Source organism: Lynx canadensis, chromosome A3 (genome assembly GCF_007474595.2).
Source record: "Lynx canadensis isolate LIC74 chromosome A3, mLynCan4.pri.v2, whole genome shotgun sequence".
NCBI lineage: Eukaryota > Metazoa > Chordata > Mammalia > Carnivora > Felidae > Lynx > Lynx canadensis.
The window spans coordinates 90488538-90508703 of NC_044305.1; positions in this window are offsets into that span (position 1 = coordinate 90488538).

Genomic DNA, 20166 nt, shown 5'->3' on the forward strand with positions numbered 1-20166 from the left:
GGCCATTCCTCTCTGGAAAATCCTTGCTACTCAGAATGTAGATCCTCTCAAGTTTAGGCATTAGTGGGGCGCCTGGGTGGGTCAGTCGGTTGAGCGCCGACTTCGGCTCAGGTCACGATCTCGCGGTCCGTGAGTTCGAGCCCCGCATCGGGCCCCTGTGCTGACAGCTCAGAGCCCGGAGCCTGTTTCAGATTCTGTGTCTCCCTCTCGCTGACCCTCCCCCGTTCATGCTCTGTCTCTCTCTGTCTCAAAAATAAATAAATAAACGTTAAAGTTTAGGCATTAGTAGCTTGTGTAACTTTATTGACACACGTGTGAGTACAGGTGCTGCTCTTCAGGTCTAATCAATCTTGCCGAGATCATTGTCTCTGTAATTTGCTGCTAAAACAGTCTGGTCTCAATGTGCACCGGGATTGCCAAATGGATTCAGAAGTCAGGGAGAAGGTGTCTCAGTGTCAGTGGCCAGATGGGGACAAGGGCCACTAGCCTCAGCCAAGGCATTTGCTGGTCCCTGCTGCCAGGAGAACCCGAGTGACCTGAAGTCTGGTTTGTAGCTGCCAGGGCTGGGTTCCCAAAAGCTGCCTCCCCAGCAGCCCTCTGCCTGCAGCCACTCAGCAGTGCGCGCACACGTGTGAGTGTGTGTGTGTGTGTGTATGCCTATGCCTATGTGTATCTCTGTGTGTGTAACTCTCCCTTTGGTGGGCTCAGGGACCTTGTGCCATTTCTCAAGATGTTACTTATTAGTTAAAAAACATTCCTGGACCAGAGTCAGGGGCTCTGTGTTGCAGGCATTCAACAACATGTCTTTAAGGGGCTCCTGGGTAGCTTAGTTGGTTAAGAATCCTACTTCAGCTCAGATTTTGATCTTGTGGTTTGTGAGTTCGAGCCCCGCTTTGGGCTCTGCTGACAGCTCAGAGCCTGGAGGCTGCTTTGGAGTCTGTGCCTCCCTCTCTCTCTGCCCCTCCCCCAATCACACTCTGTCTCTCAAATTAAATAAACATTAAAAGAATTAAAATAAAAAACAGAAAAAAACATGTCTTTAGCTAGGGGCTGGGGAGATCTCATAATGATTATACCAACATTAAGTGGTAGCTAGTATCCATGCATACCCAGAGAGAGGAAATACACTTCAGGGAGGTCAAATACATCACACAAAGTTACTTGGCTCCTATGTGGTGTCTATATGAGGTCTGCCTGACCCTGAGCCTGGGTTCTTTCTTCCATGCCTGTGCCTCTTTCAGAAAAAATACAGAGACACGCAAGGCCTGTGGATAACATATAAGGCACCCTATACATGTGAGTTATGTGTCATAACCTTCCTGAGGCTCCAGTGCTATCCTGCACAAGGGCTCCTAATGAGCATGCTTGGGTGACACGAATGGGAATGCACCCCAAGGAGGGAAATCACAGGCCCTGGGAAGCAGGAATTGCAAATCACAGCTGGGAGAGTGGGTTTAGTGAGCGCACGGGGACTGCCGTGGTGTTAGGAGGCTAGGGGCTAGCTCTGGAATCTTAAGCATGTTCCTCTCAGTTTTCCCCACCTTGATATGAGAGGTTGGGGGAGATGACTTTGAGGTTCCTTCCTTTAATAAGGGGTTTTCATGTGGTGTCAGGTTCTCCCCTGAGACAAATATTATTTAAAAATTACAGTGAGCACATAGTATGTTACATATGTGTAGCGTTTCCTCAACACTTTCCATTGCATGCTTACATTCAGACGCACATCTCGGCTTATCTTGTTTATGTAGCAGAGTGTTTTTCATACTACGTGGTAATTGAGTAATGAATGACTTATGGCACCTTGCCTCTGCTGTACTCCAGGCAGAACACCTAGTGTTTTCGTGGCAGGCATTTTACCACCTACAGACCTCAAGGAGAGGGACAAGCAGGGTGGTGTCCATCAGGGGGACAGACAAGGATGGGCCTGAAGAGAGGTGTGTGGTCAGCAGGCACTGAAGGCTCCAGAGAGTGGCAGTCAGAGAGGGTGACTTAGAGAGGTAGCACAGGCTAGTGGCCTGCAGCTGGGTCTGGTGTGGCCCACGCAGCGTTTTAAAGAAATTCAAAATAGTTGCTAAATTTGAAAATGAGGATATTGCACATAAAAAATCAGCATTTTGGGCTTCTGTTGAAACTGGGAAGATTCTGCTGAAAAGGGGGAAGGACTGCACTGAGCCTGTGTTCCCTCTTGAGCCCCTTTGGCCAGATGGTCCTTCACACCGTCCAGCCCAGCCCAGGACCACTCTCCCTGCTTCGCTCATCCTGTCACCTGCATTGTGGCCACCCTCTCTGAGTGTTCTGTCCACTATGTCCAGCTACGTGGGGGCTACTTTGAGCTCAACAAACTTATAGGCAGTTAAATTTCCCACATGTGACACTGCAATCTGACCCAATCTTATTGTGCCTCAAATGGGCTGCCAAAGGATGTGAGATTTTAGATATATTGGTGGATCTTATTTTCCATAGTTGGCAGGAAAGCAGACTCTCTGCTGGGATCATTTGTCCCATGCCGTGCACTGTTCTCAGCATTTTAATTGCCACAACCACTGGGTGCATGAAGTAGCCACTAACATCCCCATCTCGTGTGTGGAGAAACAGAGGCACAGAAAGGTGAAGCAAGTTGCTCTATGTCACACAGCCAGGAAATGGCAGGACTGGAATGGGAACCCAGGCAGTCAGCCTTCAGAACGCAGACTCCCAACTACCTGCTATGCCCCCCTGGCCACGTCAGACTTCTTGGAAGCTGTCTTTTCATTTGTAAGAGAAGTGCCAGTCATCTCTGCCTCGCAGGGAGCAAATGAGATGGTGTGTGTGAAAGCACTTGATAAATTGCAATGTGCTCCATAAATGTTAGTTGTTACTGGTAATTACTATAACCTGCAGGTCAGGATTCAAGCCAGAAGCCTGTGTCTGAGGTTACCCACCTTGTCAGTCTCTCTCTAGCTATGGCTAGGTGGCTGCTGGATGGGGAGGGGGGTTTCACTATCTCGGATTCTTGAAGTTCCAACATGGTGTGAACAAGAAATCGATTAAAGGCTACACCACAGGGCGGTAGCTGAGGTGTGGGGCTAGTTTTCCAAGGCACAAAGTCTAGTTAATTTCAACACCCCTTCCTCCACCACAGAGTTAAGCCCAGCTACAGCCAGTGTTTCTTGTTGGGAGGTCCAGGCTTGCCCACTGCCAGAGAGAACACGGCCTCTCCCTGAGCAGTTCCCAGGGCATGCAGTTACAGATGTGAAGTTTGTGGACTGCACACAGATGCTGACCAAGAGAATAAGTGGGCATTGCAATCCAGCTCCTGCTCTGTTCACAAGTTGAGTGTCTTGGCGTGGAATGCACCTGCAGGAGGAAGCAGAATCTCTCTCTTCGTACAAAGGTGCCATCTGAGTGCCTCTGGTGTATCTACTCAAATGGTCTGCTCAAGGGGGGTGCCATTTTCAGTTCATATAAGGGCCCCATGTGGGCTAGTGGGGGCACTGGTTGTGCACCCTAACAAGACAGATGACAGACTCCTTTGCTGCCCAGGGACTTGACTGTTATTTCCAGCTCCCAATTTTCCTCAGCCAAGCCCACAGATCCTCTCTCTGGCAGGCTCACAGTGCTCCAGCAAATCCATATTCTTCTATGACTTTGTGTCATTTATTCCTCTTCCCCTCCTCCCTCTAATTCAAGGCAAGGTGATCCAGGGCCAATACCCAAGATCCAAGGCCTGAACCCCATTTGTTTTCTTGTTGGCCTGGGTTGTTCCTGGGTTCCTTTTCTGACAACCTCCTAAGACCCCTGCCTCTCTGCCTATACCTTTTAGTTGCCTAGCTCCAAGACTGAAGAATTCTGCTAAATCCCAGAGCTCAGCTGTAGATTCCTGGCTATGGAAACCTGCTTGGCCAGACTTCCAAACGTTGCTCTGTTAATACTGCCTGCACTCCATCTACCTGTGAGGTTAACCCCTGCTTTGTCCAACACTATTCACTACCTGCTTCCACGAGAGCTGGTGACTGTCCATGACAGTGATACCCAGCCTCACTTGCCTGGCTGAGCATCTGGTATCAGGTTGGGCCACAGGGTCACTTCCCCAGTACCATCCCACCCCAAGGATGAAGGTAGGCTGGTTCAGACACTCCCTGCAGGACTGTCTTGTCAGTAAACAGATTGTCATGCTCAGACAAGTCCAGAGTGATGACCCACTGGAGCAAAGGTTCTTTAACTGTGTGTGTCCCAGTACCTTGAGGAACCTACACATGGCAGGAGAACACAAGAGGTGCTTAGTAAATAGTTACTGAAACTTTTTGGCTGTCAGTACTATAGCCATTCTTACCTGGAAGATGATTCAGAATTTCTGCAAGTAGGTGTGGTGGTAGTTGGAGGGAATTAAAAAAATTTCCCTTCCTTCTACGGAGAATCACATATTGCCCCCTTCCCCACCCTCAGAGGCATACCCTCTTTTTAAAAGTTTTTTTTTTTTAATGTTTATTTTTGAGAGAGAGAGAGCAAGAGCAGGGTAGGAGCAGAGAGAAAGGGAGACACAGAATCCCAACCAGGATCCAGGCTCTGAGCTGTCAGTACAGAGCCTGACCTGGGGCTCGAACCCACGAGCCCTGTGATCAGACCTGAGCAGAAGTCGGTTGCTTACCCACTGAGCCACGTAGGCACCTCTACAGGCAAATCTTCTTGGAATCACTGCACTAGAATGTCTTTGTTGCCTTTAGCTCAGATGTGACAAGCTCTACATTTGAGGAGAAGGGATAGGTTCCTCTATTTCTAGCTTACTGGTCTTCTGTACCACCTCCAGTGATACATGTCTTTATTCCTAGCAACTTGGCTTCCTGCCTCAGAGATGGTTTTGAAGGACTGGGGTGAATGGATCCTAAACTTGCCACAGGTTTGGGCTGGCTCTGAAGTGTCCAAGATTGAGCTGACCTGGGTTGGAGACTTGGCATCCCTTATCACCCTCCCCTCACACTCAAACTGGCCGGGAATCCCAAAGTCAGTTTTCCTCAGAAAGGTGTGGCATTCTACCCCGCCAGAGGTTCTGGGAAGCCCCCCTGAGATGCCATGACCCCACTTTCCAGTCCAGGAGTGCCCTGTGCCAGTCACAGGAACACAAAGTCAAGCCTGGGGATGTCAGGGGTATTGCCTCTAACATGTCCTAGGCCCTTCCCTTACCCACAGAGGCAGACAGAATTATGTCTGCTAATTCCCTGGTCCAGGAAGTGAGAGCACATCAGAGGGCCAAGCCAGATGGGAAGCCAGAAATCTTATTGCCTGGTGTCCCTCCTCTTGAAGTCTTTGGAGCGGCCACTCTGCGGCTTCTGGAGGGAGCTGGGCTCCCTCCAGTGACCTCAGCGGTCCAGGGTTGTGCAAGTCTGGCTGGCTCCCACCCACACCCACTCCCTACTCAGCCTGGAAGGGCTCTGACTCACTCCCATGTGATTGGGCAACCAGTTTTTGGAGACCGACCTTGGCAAGAGGAGAGGTGGGGTGGGACTCAGAGCTGACTGGGAAAGCATCCACCACGTGTCAGTGCTGGTCTCACTGAGAAGGGTGATTGCGTGAAGTGGGAGACAATGGACTATGCTGTCTTCTTCCATTTCTTCCTTCATCCCTCCCCCCCTACCCCCGAACTGAGGAACCCGGAACTGAGGGCCCACATGTTGCTGCCCCTCACTCCCCAGTGATCAGATCTTCTACCAGATGTCCCCTCCTGGAGCAATGCTGGGTGCTGAAGACCCTATGTCCAGTTGTCCTCTCCTAGGCTCCCTCTGTAGACCTCGCTGCTGTGTTCCCCACCTCTCCGTGAGCCCCCATCCCTCGCAGATCTCACCTCTCCTCATGTCCCTCCTCTGCTGCCTTACTCTTCTACACCCCAAACCCTCTGTGTATCTCTTGGCACCTCTCATGCCTAGGTGAGTGAGTGCAACATCCCCTCCCACTTGGCACTCCGGCTTCTTGTACCTGCCCCCACTTCATGATCCTTTTTTGGTGTCCTGATTTATGTGGCTCTTAGGCCCAGATAAACTACGTCACTCTACCTGGGGAAGAAAATCGTTGTATGTTGCTATCTTTTCCAATAGCATCTGCATCCCCGAAGTTTAAAAACTGAAAAAACTCTATGGTAGGATTTCAGAATATTAATGATAGGTCAATGGGGGAGGGGCAGGTACATTTGCTGTTAGAGAAGCCTTCCTATCCACTATGGAATCATGCTTTGCAGGGAAGGAATTACCCAGGTTGCCGTAGGAGTGGTCCTTTGTTCCCTTCCCTTGGTCACATCTCTCCAGGCTGTTCAGACCCTGAGCCCAGAAATGCATGTGTTCCGTTGGGGTCCTATGGCAATAGTGGCTCACGTGTGTTTGAGCGTTGGTAACATTTTCAGTGTTTTTCCTGTTTGTTGAAATTGGTGTATCTCCGACTCTGCCTTTTCAGTCAGATGCTCTCAGTCTGATTGGTTAACAGATTTTGGGTGAGAAAGAGAAAAGAAGGGGAAAAGCAGCACCTTTCTGTAAGCATAATAATAACATTTTAACTTGAAGTCGAGTGAGAAAGGGCTAGAAAACACCTTATATGAATGCATGTATAAATGTCCCAGAGAATCTGGGCAAATTCTTATAAATGAATTGGATTATTCATTACTCAGTAGTGACCTGTGAATACAACACAGCGACAGACTGAAAGACTGGGAATGGTTGGTCTATGCCAACGCTCTGAACACATGTGCCTGACTGCATTGTGGTAGAAACGTGGAGGGATTGCTAAAAAGTAATTTTGACAACTGCTCTGCTTCCGTTTTACTCAGGGAAAAAGTAATGGGATTTTGCCAAAGGGTGACTGAGACTGTAGGATTCCTGAATGGGAATCCTGAATGTGGAGCTGCAGCTGGCTGGCAGGCCCCAAGGCGGGAGGAGGCCCAGCACCTGGTGCCACAGCCGCGGCCACTCCCTGCCCAGGATTTCAGCTCTGTCTGTGCAGCAGGCTGTCCGTTTGGGGATTTGCTGGCATTTATGATCTGATGCTTAGCAAAGTCAGGGAATACCATGAAAGACACACAGGAGCCTGGAGACTACCCAGCTTAAACTGCTCAGACTGCACTTGTCCAATGGCAGTGCCTGGTGCATCTTTTGGGCCATTTTTGATGTCTGCACGGGCACATTAGAGACAGTTAGCATGTGGCTAAGAGTGTGAATGTGGAGCCTTCTTGGAATCAAATTCAAGGTCTACTAGTTGCTACTTGGGCAAGTTGGGAAGGTGTTCTCATCTAGATTTCCTTACCTGTACGGTGAGGTACTAATGCTGCTCTGAGGCTTAAAGGAATTAATGTCACTTAAAAGAGTGCTCGGCACATAGTGGATACTTAATAAGCATTAACTTTTTATAACTTTTTTTTTTTTTTTTTTTTTTTTTTTTTTTTTTCTTTGTAACTTTATTTATTTTTTTTTTTTTTATTTTTTTTTTTTTATATGAAGTTTATTGACAAATTGGTTTCCATACAACACCCAGTGCTCATCCCAAAAGGTGCCCTCCTCAATACCCATCACCCACCCGCCCCTCCCTCCCACCCCCCATCAACCCTCAGTTTGTTCTCAGTTTTTAACAGTCTCTTATGCTTTGGCTCTCTCCCACTCTAACGTCCTTTTTTTTTTTTTTTTTTTTTTTCCTTCCCCTCCCCCATGGGTTCCTGTTAAGTTTCTCAGGATCCACATAAGAGTGAAACCATATGGTATCTGTCTTTCTCTGTATGGCTTATTTCACTTAGCATCACACTCTCCAGTTCCATCCACGTTGCTACAAAAGGCCATATTTCATTTTTTCTCATTGCCACGTAGTATTCCATTGTGTATATAAACCACAATTTCTTTATCCATTCATCAGTTGATGGACATTTAGGCTCTTTCCATAATTTGGCTATTGTTGAGAGTGCTGCTATGAACATTGGGGTACAGGTGCCCCTATGCATCAGTACTCCTGTATCCCTTGGGTAGATTCCTAGCAGTGCTATTGCTGGGTCATAGGGTAGGTCTATTTTTAATTTTCTGAGGAACCTCCACACTGCTTTCCAGAGCGGCTGCACCAATTTGCATTCCCACCAACAGTGCAAGAGGGTTCCCGTTTCTCCACATCCTCTCCAGCATCTATAGTCTCCTGATTTGTTCATTTTGGCCACTCTGACTGGCGTGAGGTGATACCTGAGTGTGGTTTTGATTTGTATTTCCCTGATAAGGAGCGACGCTGAACATCTTTTCATGTGCCTGTTGGCCATCTGGATGTCTTCTTTAGAGAAGTGTCTATTCATGTTTTCTGCCCATTTCTTCACTGGGTTATTTGTTTTTCGGGTGTGGAGTTTGGTGAGCTCTTTATAGATTTTAGATACTAGCCCTTTGTCCGATATGTCATTTGCAAATATCTTTTCCCATTCCGTTGGTTGCCTTTTAGTTTTGTTGGTTGTTTCCTTTGCTGTGCAGAAGCTTTTTATCTTCATAAGGTCCCAGTAATTCACTTTTGCTTTTAATTCCCTTGCCTTTGGGGATGTGTCGAGTAAGAGATTGCTACGGCTGAGGTCAGAGAGGTCTTTTCCTGCTTTCTCCTCTAAGGTTCTGATGGTTTCCTGTCTCACATTTAGGTCCTTTATCCATTTTGAGTTTATTTTTGTAAATGGTGTGAGAAAGTGGTCTAGTTTCAACCTTCTGCATGTTGCTGTCCAGTTCTCCCAGCACCATTTGTTAAAGAGGCTGTCTTTTTTCCATTGGATGTTCTTTCCTGCTTTGTCAAAGATGAGTTGGCCATATGTTTGTGGGTCTAGTTCTGGGGTTTCTATTCTATTCCATTGGTCTGTGTGTCTGTTTTTGTGCCAATACCATGCTGTCTTGATGATGACAGCTTTGTAGTAGAGGCTAAAGTCTGGGATTGTGATGCCTCCTGCTTTGGTCTTCTTCTTCAAAATTCCTTTGGCTATTCGGGGCCTTTTGTGGTTCCATATGAATTTTAGGATTGCTTGTTCTAGTTTCGAGAAGAATGCTGGTGCAATTTTGATTGGGATTGCATTGAATGTGTAGATAGCTTTGGGTAGTATTGACATTTTGACAATATTTATTTTTCCAATCCATGAGCAGGGAATGTCTTTCCATTTCTTTAAATCTTCTTCAATTGCCTTCATAAGCTTTCTATAGTTTTCAGCATACAGATCCTTTACATCTTTGGTTAGATTTATTCCTAGGTATTTTATGCTTCTTGGTGCAATTGTAAATGGGATCAGTTTCTTTATTTGTCTTTCTGTTGCTTCATTGTTAGTGTATAAGAATGCAACTGATTTCTGGACATTGATTTTGTATCCTGCAACTTTGCTGAATTCATGTATCAGTTCTAGCAGACTTTTGGTGGAGTCTATCGGATTTTCCATGTATAATATCATGTCATCTGCAAAAAGCGAAAGCTTGACTTCATCTTTGCCAATTTTGATGCCTTTGATTTCCTTTTGTTGTCTGATTGCTGATGCTAGAACTTCCAGCACTATGTTAAACAACAACGGTGAGAGTGGGCATCCCTGTCGTGTTCCTGATCTCAGGGAAAAAGCTCTCAGTTTTTCCCCGTTGAGGATGATGTTAGCTGTGGGCTTTTCATAAATGGCTTTTATGATCTTTAAGTATGTTCCTTCTATCCCGACTTTCTCAAGGGTTTTTATTAAGAAAGGGTGCTGGATTTTGTCAAAGGCCTTTTCTGCATCGATTGACAGGATCATATGGTTCTTCTCTTTTTTTTTGTTAATGTGATGTATCACGTTGATTGATTTGCGAATGTTGAACCAGCCCTGCATCCCAGGAATGAATCCCACTTGATCATGGTGAATAATTCTTTTTATATGCTGTTGAATTCGATTTGCTAGTATCTTATTGAGAATTTTTGCATCCATATTCATCAGGGATATTGGCCTGTAGTTCTCTTTTTTTACTGGGTCTCTGTCTGGTTTAGGAATCAAAGTAATACTGGCTTCATAGAATGAGTCTGGAAGTTTTCCTTCCCTTTCTATTTCTTGGAATAGCTTGAGAAGGATAGGTATTATCTCTGCTTTAAACGTCTGGTAGAACTCCCCTGGGAAGCCATCTGGTCCTGGACTCTTATTTGTTGGGAGATTTTTGATAACCGATTCAATTTCTTCGCTGGTTATGGGTCTGTTCAAGCTTTCTCTTTCCTCCTGATTGAGTTTTGGAAGAGTGTGGGTGTTTAGGAATTTGTCCATTTCTTCCAGGTTGTCCAATTTGTTGGCATATAATTTTTCATAGTATTCCCTGATAATTGTTTGTATCTCTGAGGGATTGGTTGTAATAATTCCATTTTCATTCATGATTTTATCTATTTGGGTCATCTCCCTTTTCTTTTTGAGAAGCCTGGCTAGAGGTTTGTCAATTTTGTTTATTTTTTCAAAAAACCAACTCTTGGTTTCGTTGATCTGCTCTACAGTTTTTTTAGATTCTATATTGTTTATTTCTGCTCTGATCTTTATTATTTCTCTTCTTCTGCTGGGTTTAGGCTGCCTTTGCTGTTCTGCTTCTATTTCCTTTAGGTGTGCTGTTAGATTTTGTATTTGGGATTTTTCTTGTTTCTTGAGATAGGCCTGGATTGCAATGTATTTTCCTCTCAGGACTGCCTTCGCTGCGTCCCAAAGCGTTTGGATTGTTGTATTTTCATTTTCGTTTGTTTCCATATATTTTTTGATTTCTTCTCTAATTGCCTGGTTGACCCACTCATTCGTTAGTAGGGTGTTCTTTAACCTCCATGCTTTTGGAGGTTTTCCAGACTTTTTCCTGTGGTTGATTTCAAGCTTCATAGCATTGTGGTCTGAAAGTATGCATGGTATAATTTCAATTCTTGTAAACTTATGAAGGGCTGTTTTGTGACCCAGTATATGATCTATCTTGGAGAATGTTCCATGTGCACTCGAGAAGAAAGTATATTCTGTTGCTTTGGGATGCAGAGTTCTAAATATATCTGTCAAGTCCATCTGATCCAGTGTCTCATTCAGGGCCCTTGTTTCTTTATTGACTGTGTGTCTAGATGATCTATCCATTTCTGTAAGTGGGGTGTTAAAGTCCCCTGCAATTACCACATTCTTATCAATAAGGTTGCTTCTGTTTATGAGTAATTGTTTTATATATTTGGGGGCTCCGGTATTCGGCGCATAGACATTTATAATTGTTAGCTCTTCCTGATGGATAGACCCTGTAACTATTATATAATGTCCTTCTTCATCTCTTGTTACAGCCTTTAATTTAAAGTCTAGTTTGTCTGATATAAGTATGGCTACTCCAGCTTTCTTCTGGCTTCCAGTAGCATGATAAATAGTTCTCCATCCCCTCACTCTGAATCTAAAGGTGTCCTCAGGTCTAAAATGAGTCTCTTGTAGACAGCAAATAGATGGGTCTTGTTTTTTTATCCATTCTGATACCCTATGTCTTTTGGTTGGCGCATTTAATCCGTTTACATTCAGTGTTATTATAGAAAGATACGGGTTTAGAGTCATTGTGATGTCTGTATGTTTTATGCTTGTAGTGATGTCTCTGGTACTTTGTCTCACAGGGTCCCCCTTAGGATCTCTTGTAGGGCTGGTTTAGTGGTGACAAATTCCTTCAGTTTTTGTTTGTTTGGGAAGACCTTTATCTCTCCTTCTATTCTAAATGACAGACTTGCTGGATAAAGGATTCTCGGCTGCATATTTTTGCTATCTAGCACCCTGAAAATCTCGTGCCAATTCTTTCTGGCCTGCCAAGTTTCAAAAGAGAGATCAGTCACGAGTCTTATAGGTCTCCCTTTATATGTGAGGGCACGTTTACCCCTTGCTGCTTTCAGAATTTTCTCTTTATCCTTGTATTTTGCCAGTTTCACTATGATATGTCGTGCAGAAGATCGATTCAAGTTACGTCTGAAGGGAGTTCTCTGTGCCTCTTGGATTTCAATGCCTTTTTCCTTCCCCAGTTCAGGGAAGTTCTCAGCTATTATTTCTTCAAGTACCCCTTCAGCACCTTTCCCTCTCTCTTCCTCCTCTGGGATACCAATTATGCGTATATTATTTCTTTTTAGTGTATCACTTAGTTCTCTAATTTTCCCCTCATACTCCTGGATTTTTTTATCTCTCTTTTTCTCAGCTTCCTCTTTTTCCATAACTTTATCTTCTAGTTCACCTATTCTCTCCTCTGCCTCTTCCATCCGAGCCGTGGTGGTTTGCATTTTGTTTTCCATTTCCTTTAAAGCGTTTTTCAGCTCCTCATGACTGTTCCTTAGTCCCCTGATGTCTGTAGCAAGAGATTCTCTGCTGTCCTGTATGCTGTTTTCCAGCCCAGCGATTAATTTTATGACTATTATTCTAAATTCACTTTCTGTTATATTATTTAAATCCTTTTTGATCAGCTCATTAGCTGTTGTTATTTCCTGGAGATTCTTCTGAGGGGAATTCTTCCGCTTGGTCATTTTGGATAGTCCCTGGTGTGGTGAGGGCCTGCAGGGCACTTCCCCTGTGCTGTGGTGTATAACTGGAGTTGGTGGGCGGGGCCGCAGTCCGACCTGATGTCTGCCCCCAGCCCACCGCTGGGGCCACAGTCAGACTGGTGTGTGCCTTCTCTTCCCCTCTCCTAGGGGCGGGATTCACTGTGGGGTGGCGTGGCCCGTCTGGGCTACTTGCACACTGCCAGGCTTGTGATGCTGGGGATCTGGCGTATTAGCTGGGGTGGGAAGGCAAGGTGCACGGCGGGAGGGGGGGCAGGCTTAGCTCGCTTCTCCTTAGGTGATCCACTTCAGGAGGGGCCCTGTGGCAGCCGGAGGGAGTCAAATCGCTGCCGGAGGTTTGGCTCCGCAGAAGCACAGAGTTGGGTGTTCGCACGGAGGGAGCAATTTCCCTGGCCGGAGCCGGTTCCCTTTGGGATTTTGGCTGGGGGATGGGCGGGGGAGATGGCGCTGGCTAGCGCCTTTGTTCCCCGCCAAACTGAGCTCTGTCGTCCGGGGGCTCCGCAGCTCACCCTCCCTTTGTCCTCCAGCCTTCCCGCTTTCCGAGCAGAGCTGTTAACTTATGACCTCCCAGACGCTAAGTCGCGCTTGCTAAGTCGCGCTTGCTGTCTGAACACAGTCCGTCAGGCCCCTCCACTTTTGCAAGCCGGACTCGGGGGCTCTGCTTGGCCGGCGAGCCGCCCCTCCGCCCCGGCTCCCTCCCGCCAGTCCGTGGAGCGCGCACCGCCTCGCCGCCCTTCCTACCCTCTTCCGTGGGCCTCTCGTCTGCACTTGGGTCCGGTGACTCTGTTCTGCTAATCCTCTGGCGGTTTTCTGGGTTATTTAGGCAGGTGTAGGTGGAATCTAAGTGATCAGCAGGACGCGCGGTGAGCCCAGCGTCCTCCTACGCCGCCATCTTCCTAACTTTTTTTTTTTAAGTAGGCTGCAGGCTCAGCATGGAGCTTGAACTCATACGCTCTACCAACTGAGATGGCCAGGAACCCCTATTACTTTTGTTGTTTAGAGACGGATCTCAGATAGAAATTGCATTGGACTGCTGGTAAAGACTGTATAAATAGCTGTGGTTTAAACAAAATATGGGTTTTATTATTATTATTTTATTTTACTTTATTATTTTTGTTTATTTATTTTGGTGGGGGGAGATGCAGAAAGAGAGGGAGAGACAGAGAGGGGGAGAGAGAGAGAGAGAGAGAGAAAGAGAGAGAAAGATGGAGAGAGAGAGAGAGAGAGAGAGAGAGAGAGAGAGAATTTTAAACAGGCTCTGCACTGTCAGGATGGAGTCTGATAGAATGTGGGGCTCGAACTCACAAACCATGAGATCATGACCTGAGCCAAAATCAAGAGCCAGATACTTAACTGACTGAGCCACCCAGACACCCTTAGATTATTAATTTTCTATTGTAAAAGAAGTCCAGAGGTATGAAGTCCAAAGCTGGCATGAGGGACCCGTACCAGTTACTCTATCCATCTGCTCTGCTGTCTGTAGTGCATGGCTTCCATCTCTAGGTTGTTCATGGCCTCACACAGCTGCTGAAAATCCAGCCATCACGTGTGTGTGTTCAGGCAGGAAACAGAAGCAAGTGGGGAAGAACAAGAAGAGAGGAGCAATCTCCAGCTGCCTTTCCCCCTCAAGGAGTTTTTCTGTGCACTACCCACCCTCCAACAACTTCTACTCACATTTCCTTAGCTAACATAATGTCACAGGACCATACAGTTTTAAAGAATGCTGAAAAATGTAGTTACTCCACATAAAATTGGAGTTGTCTTAGGAAAAAGAAGAGAGAAGTACTGGTTGGGTAGGAAAACAGTGGTTGCTTCCTAGTTATATCCAACAAAGGAGGTTGTGCTTATAGACAGACTTGATTGGTTACTTTTATATGTTGAGGATTTGCAAGATGCTAAGTGAAGTGAAAAGTATCTAAAGATACACAAAGGCCACTGATGAAGCTGTAATCAGGTTTAGAACTTAATATGGTACTTTATGAATATGAATACCTTTATGAATTTCTTTGATCACCAATCTGATCTGTTTGGTAAGCTTTAAAAACAATAGCTGAGGAGAATTCTGGATGAACAGCCCTTAGTATGGCATCTCTCACTTTTTCAATAAAGTATCTATGAAGCCATGACAGGGAATCAGGGAGAGGTAAGGGGAAACTTATAACCACTCCCAAAACTAAGTCGAATGGGCAGCGTAAACCAAGAATTTTAGAGGAATCTTTAACATAGATAAATGGAGGTTAAGACAAGCCTTCCCCTCATTTAGATCACGAAAGAGAACATATCTGAAAAACATTAAGACACTTCAGACCTCCCCACTATTTATTTCTTGACTCAAAGACCCAACTGACATTCCACTGTGGGGTCCTGTAAGATAATCAAGGTTGACTCTCCTCCTCTTTCTTGTTATCTCTGTGCGTCTATTTAATGACTGCAAATCCCCAGAAGTTAATTAGGCAGTAAGTAGTGGGATGGGGTGTGTGTGTGTGCGTGCGCACGCGCATGTGTGTGCACACATGCATGCGTATGTGTTGGGAAACACTGGGGTGGGGGTTGACAGTAGGACTTACATCGTGAGAGATATAATCCCTAGAGGGGAAGAACTATTTGAGTTGGCACTGAGAGAAAGAGCTCTGTCAGAACCAGTGAGAATTGTAGCTTTTCAAGAATCACATTCGTTCAGAGTATCAGGTTCAGGGTTTAAATGAACGCACTGGAATCAGAACTGGGCTGAATGTTATGTACTCCAACCCACCCTTTAGCTGTGGGACTGAGAATGGAGTTTGACCTTCACACAAATAGAAATGGAGCCAGGGGAAATCTACACATATTATCTGTTGTCAAAATACTGAGTTTAAATAGCTTTTACCTTTTAAAAATGATTTAAAATTTTTTTTAATGTTTATTTTTGATAGAGATAGAGCATAAGCGGGGGAGGGACAGAGAAAGACAGAGAGAGAGAGAGAGAGAGAGAGAGAGAGAGAGAGAGACAGACAGACAATATGAAGCAGGCTCCAGGCTCTGAGCTACCAGCACAGAGCCTGATGCGGGGTCTGAACCCACAGACCGCAAGATCATGACCTGAGCTGAAATCGGTCGCCCAACTGACTGAGCCACCCAGGAGCTCCCCTTTTAAGAAATGATTTAAATATGACTGATAGGCAGTATAGCATCAGTACTATGGAGCCAGACTGTCTGAGTTCAAATCCTGACTCCACTATTAATAGCTCTGTGACTTTGGGCTAGTTACCTAACTTTGGTGTCTCAGCATTCACATATATAAAATGAAGTTAATAATTCTTTCTCCAGGGGCGCCTGGGTGGCGCAGTCGGTTAAGCGTCCGACTTCAGCCAGGTCACGATCTCGCGGTCCGTGAGTTCGAGCCCCGCGTCGGGCTCTGGGCTGATGGCTCAGAGCCTGGAGCCTGTTTCCGATTCTGTGTCTCCCTCTCTCTCTGCCCCTCCCCCGTTCATGCTCTGTCTCTCTCTGTCCCAAAATTAAATAAACGTTGAAAAAAAAAATAATTCTTTCTCCATTGTTGTTGTGAGGGTTACATGAGTCAATACATGAGAAATGCTTAGGACAGAACACCGTAAGAACTCCATAATGGTGGCTATATTATGGTGAGGACAATTATGATTAAAGAGGAAACCAATTTAATATAGAAAAGAACTTGTAAATAAATTACAGAAACTAGGGAAAGGAAATAGGCTGAAGATTCAGAGGCCAAAAGATCTTCAGAAAGAGCGCACTGCAGGCTCCAAAAGAAATTTTCAGGGAACTGTTTGGTATCCTCCATAGAGTAGAAGAAGAGATAGTCTTTATGAAACAGGACAGAAACCCACAAAGAGATAAAAGAATGAGATAACAAAATTTAAAAGTGCATAGTGAGCCAACTGATAATGTAAAAATCAAACAGAGAGAAGCCTGATAGACCCTTCTCCCTTCAGACTGAGACCTCAAAGGGATGTTTCCACCCCAGGAGCAAGGTTGAACCAGAAGGGAATAGGCCCTTAGTAGGATAGTAACTCAGCTTTAATTATTCAGCCTCTGAAATTGGATTGACATGATCCCAGGTTACTCATGTTTCCAGGCATGTGGCAGAAGTAATATAAATTAACTCTGGAAAAAAGATAAAGCTTTAGCTCACTAGGAAGATATAACAATACTAAATAGGTATGAACCTAATAATATCATAAAATGTTTTGAGTTTAGCAATAATAAAAATGCTGTATATTCACAGTTGAGGGATGTAGATAAAGCTGTGCCTGGAGGGAAATATATATATAAATATATAAAAATAACAGATACTAAATATATAATATGTAAATATAATATTATATTTACATAAATGTATTATCTGTTACATAATATATACATTTAACGTGAAATTAATTAATTATATAAAATAATATGCTATCATATTTGTCTATAATAAACAAAAATAATATGGAAGAAATTAATTAGCAGTTTATCACAAGACTATAGCAATTAAGACTTGGTGGTATTGACTCAAGGATGGACGAATGTATCAATAGATTAGAATAGTAAAACAGATATATGGACTCTTGATTATGTCAAAGGTGACATGGTAGAGCAATGGATAAAGGAGCCTTTTCAGCGAATGTACTGGGATATTTGAATACCCATTTGGAAAAAGATAAATATTAATTTTTGCCTTGCACATAAGCAAAAATAAAATTCAGGTAAACTATGATTTTTTTAATGTTTATTTATTTTGAAAGATAGAGAGAGTGGGCAGGGGAGGGGCAGAGAGTGGGAGAGAGAATCCCAAGCAGGATCCACACTGTCAGCCTGACACAGGGCTCAATCCCACAAAAAGTGAGATCATGACCTGAACCGAGATCAAGAGTTGGACACTTAACCAACTGAGCCACCCGGGTGCCCTTGGGTAAACTTTTCTTTTAAAGGAAGGCAATAAAGTTCCTAGAGAATAGTATAAAAGAATATCTTCATGATCTCAGGATGAGGAATGACTTCTTAAACAACATAAAAAAACATTAACTGTAAGGAAAAGATTTATACATTTGTTTGTTTGTATATATATATATATATATATATATATATATACATATTAAAATAAAAAGTTCTGTTAATGAAAAGTAACATTAAGAAAATAAAAATAAAGCCATAGAAGAGGAATATATACAATACATATGACTAATGAAGGGCTTATATATATGTAATAGAATAATATATCTATATATATTCATATATAAAGATCACACATAAAAATCCATGTATAAAGATCTAGGGATCTTAGGGTATGTATATCTTGAGTTTGGTAGATAATGATAAACATTTCCAAATGGGTTTTCCAAAATGGTTACCAAATTGTATTTTAAAGTACAATAGCCAGAGCAAAAGTTGCTATTAACAGGAATGCATTGTAAAAGCCAAACTTGGTTAAAAATCCTGACTTGTGTATGAATGCTCATAACAGATACAGAAATTTTACCAAATGATTCTATGCTTCATTCAAAAGAATAGATTTAAAAATGGTCAATAAGATTTTCACAGTGATAGTGGAAGAACTTTCATTGTTAGCATTTTAAACATATTTTAAAACTATAATTTTTTTTTTAAAAAGTATGATGCTGTTGTAGAAATAGGCAAGCAGATTAGTAGAACAAAATAGCCTGTATATGTGTGTGTATGTTTTTATATCTAATAAGTGTGACACTTAAATCAGTGGGGAAAAGTATTGACTATTTAATATATAGAGCTAGAATAAGTATTAATGCTATAGAACTGAAATTGACAAAATTTTTCTGTAAGGGGCCAGATAATAAATATTTTAGGCTTTGTGAACTATATCATCTCTGTCACAACTACTTAACTGCCATTGTAGTGTGAAAGCAGGCATGGACAATACAGAAGCAAATGAGTGTGCCTGTGTCCCAATAAAACTTATTTACAAAAATAGGCAGCTGGGGGCGCCTGGGTGGCTCAGTTGGTTAAGCATCTGACTCTTGGTTTTGGCTCAGGTCATGATCCCACGGTTCATGAGATTGAGCCCTGTGTCAGGCTCTGCACTGACAGCATGGAGCCTGCTTGGGATTCTTTTTTTCCTTCTCTCTTTCTCTGCCCCTCCATTGCTCATTTTCTCTCTTTCTTTCTCTCTCACTCAAAATAAATAAATAAACTTAAAAATAAAAAGGCAGCTGCCTGGAATTAGCCTGAGGGCTGTAATTTGTTGACCTATGTCATCAAATACAAACTTAAATAAAACCACAAACACACTAGAAGAAAATTAAATGGATAATTTCATTATCTTGGGATGAAGAAGACTATCATAAGATAAAAACAAAACCCAAAAAACAAAAAAATATTGATTACTCACTTAAAAACTAAAAATTTAACACATTAAAAAAATTAACAAATAACAAATGAAAAACTGGAAAAATAATTGTATACAGACAGAACTTTTATGAATCAATAAGAAAAAGGTCCACCAGGGGTTCCTGGGTGGCTCAGTCGGTTGAGCATCTGACTTTGGCTCAGGTCATGACCTCATGGTTTGTGGGTTCCAGCCCCACACTGGGCTCTGTACTGTCAGTGAGGAGCCTGCTTCAGATCCTCTGTCCCCCACTCTCTCTGCCCCTTCCCCACTCATAGATTCTCTCTCTCTAAAATATTTTTAAAAAAAGGTAAATAAAAGGAAAAATTTCTGCTAATTGGGTAGAAAACTGAACATAAGCATTTTACAAAAGAAAAATATAATTGACTTCAAATTCATTCTAACACTTTGAAACAATAGAACACAGAAAATTGTATGAAACATTTGAAATTAATACGCTAACAAATATGGCAGCTTGTTTTTATTTAACTGGCACCTGATAGTAGAATTAAGTTGACCAAGAGAAGTTACTAAAAAGAGATTTTACTTGACATGATTAATTAACATGGATTAGGGTGGGGGTTAGGGTTAAGATGTGAAGCAAAGAAACAGAAATAGTGCTTTGGGCTGAGAATTTAAACACTGCATAAAGAAACATTATTTTTTTAATGTTTATTTTGAGAGAGAGAGAAAGTGAGAGAGCAGGGGATAGGCAGAGAAAGAGGGAGAGGAGAATCCCAAACAGGCTCTATGCTGTCAGCGCAGAGCCGGATGTGGGGCGAACTGAACTCACGAACTGTGAGATAATGTCCTGAGCTGAAATCAAGAGTCAGATGCTTAGCTCGCTTAGCTGGCTAAGCCATCCAAGCGCCCCTAAGGAGACATTTTCTATGAAGATTCTGACTCATAGCAAATGGAAATTTCCTGAAAGAACTCATCTTTGTCCCTGGCTGCCTGGGACAGGCTTCTTCAGAGCTGTTCCTCCACTGAACAATCACAAAGAAGTGCCTTGTGATGAGGTGCAGGTTTCAGGGATCCAGGTCATAATCTCCAATCTAGAATGTGAGGGTAAGACTATGAAGATTTGCTTTGGGGAGAAGTTGCTAAAGAAGTAACAGTGGAAATCTGATTGTTTTCAATTGCAATCGATCAGCTTTATGTTATTGGCATGCTCCAATCTCTAGGAAGAGCCAGAGGACGTCCCCTCTCTGCCAAATGTCTTCACACATACACTGGGCAGGGAAAAGGAAGACCAGGAGGAAGAGGAAGAAAAGAGAAACTTTGTTATGAGTCAAAGCCAAGGAAACAATTGGGCCATCGTG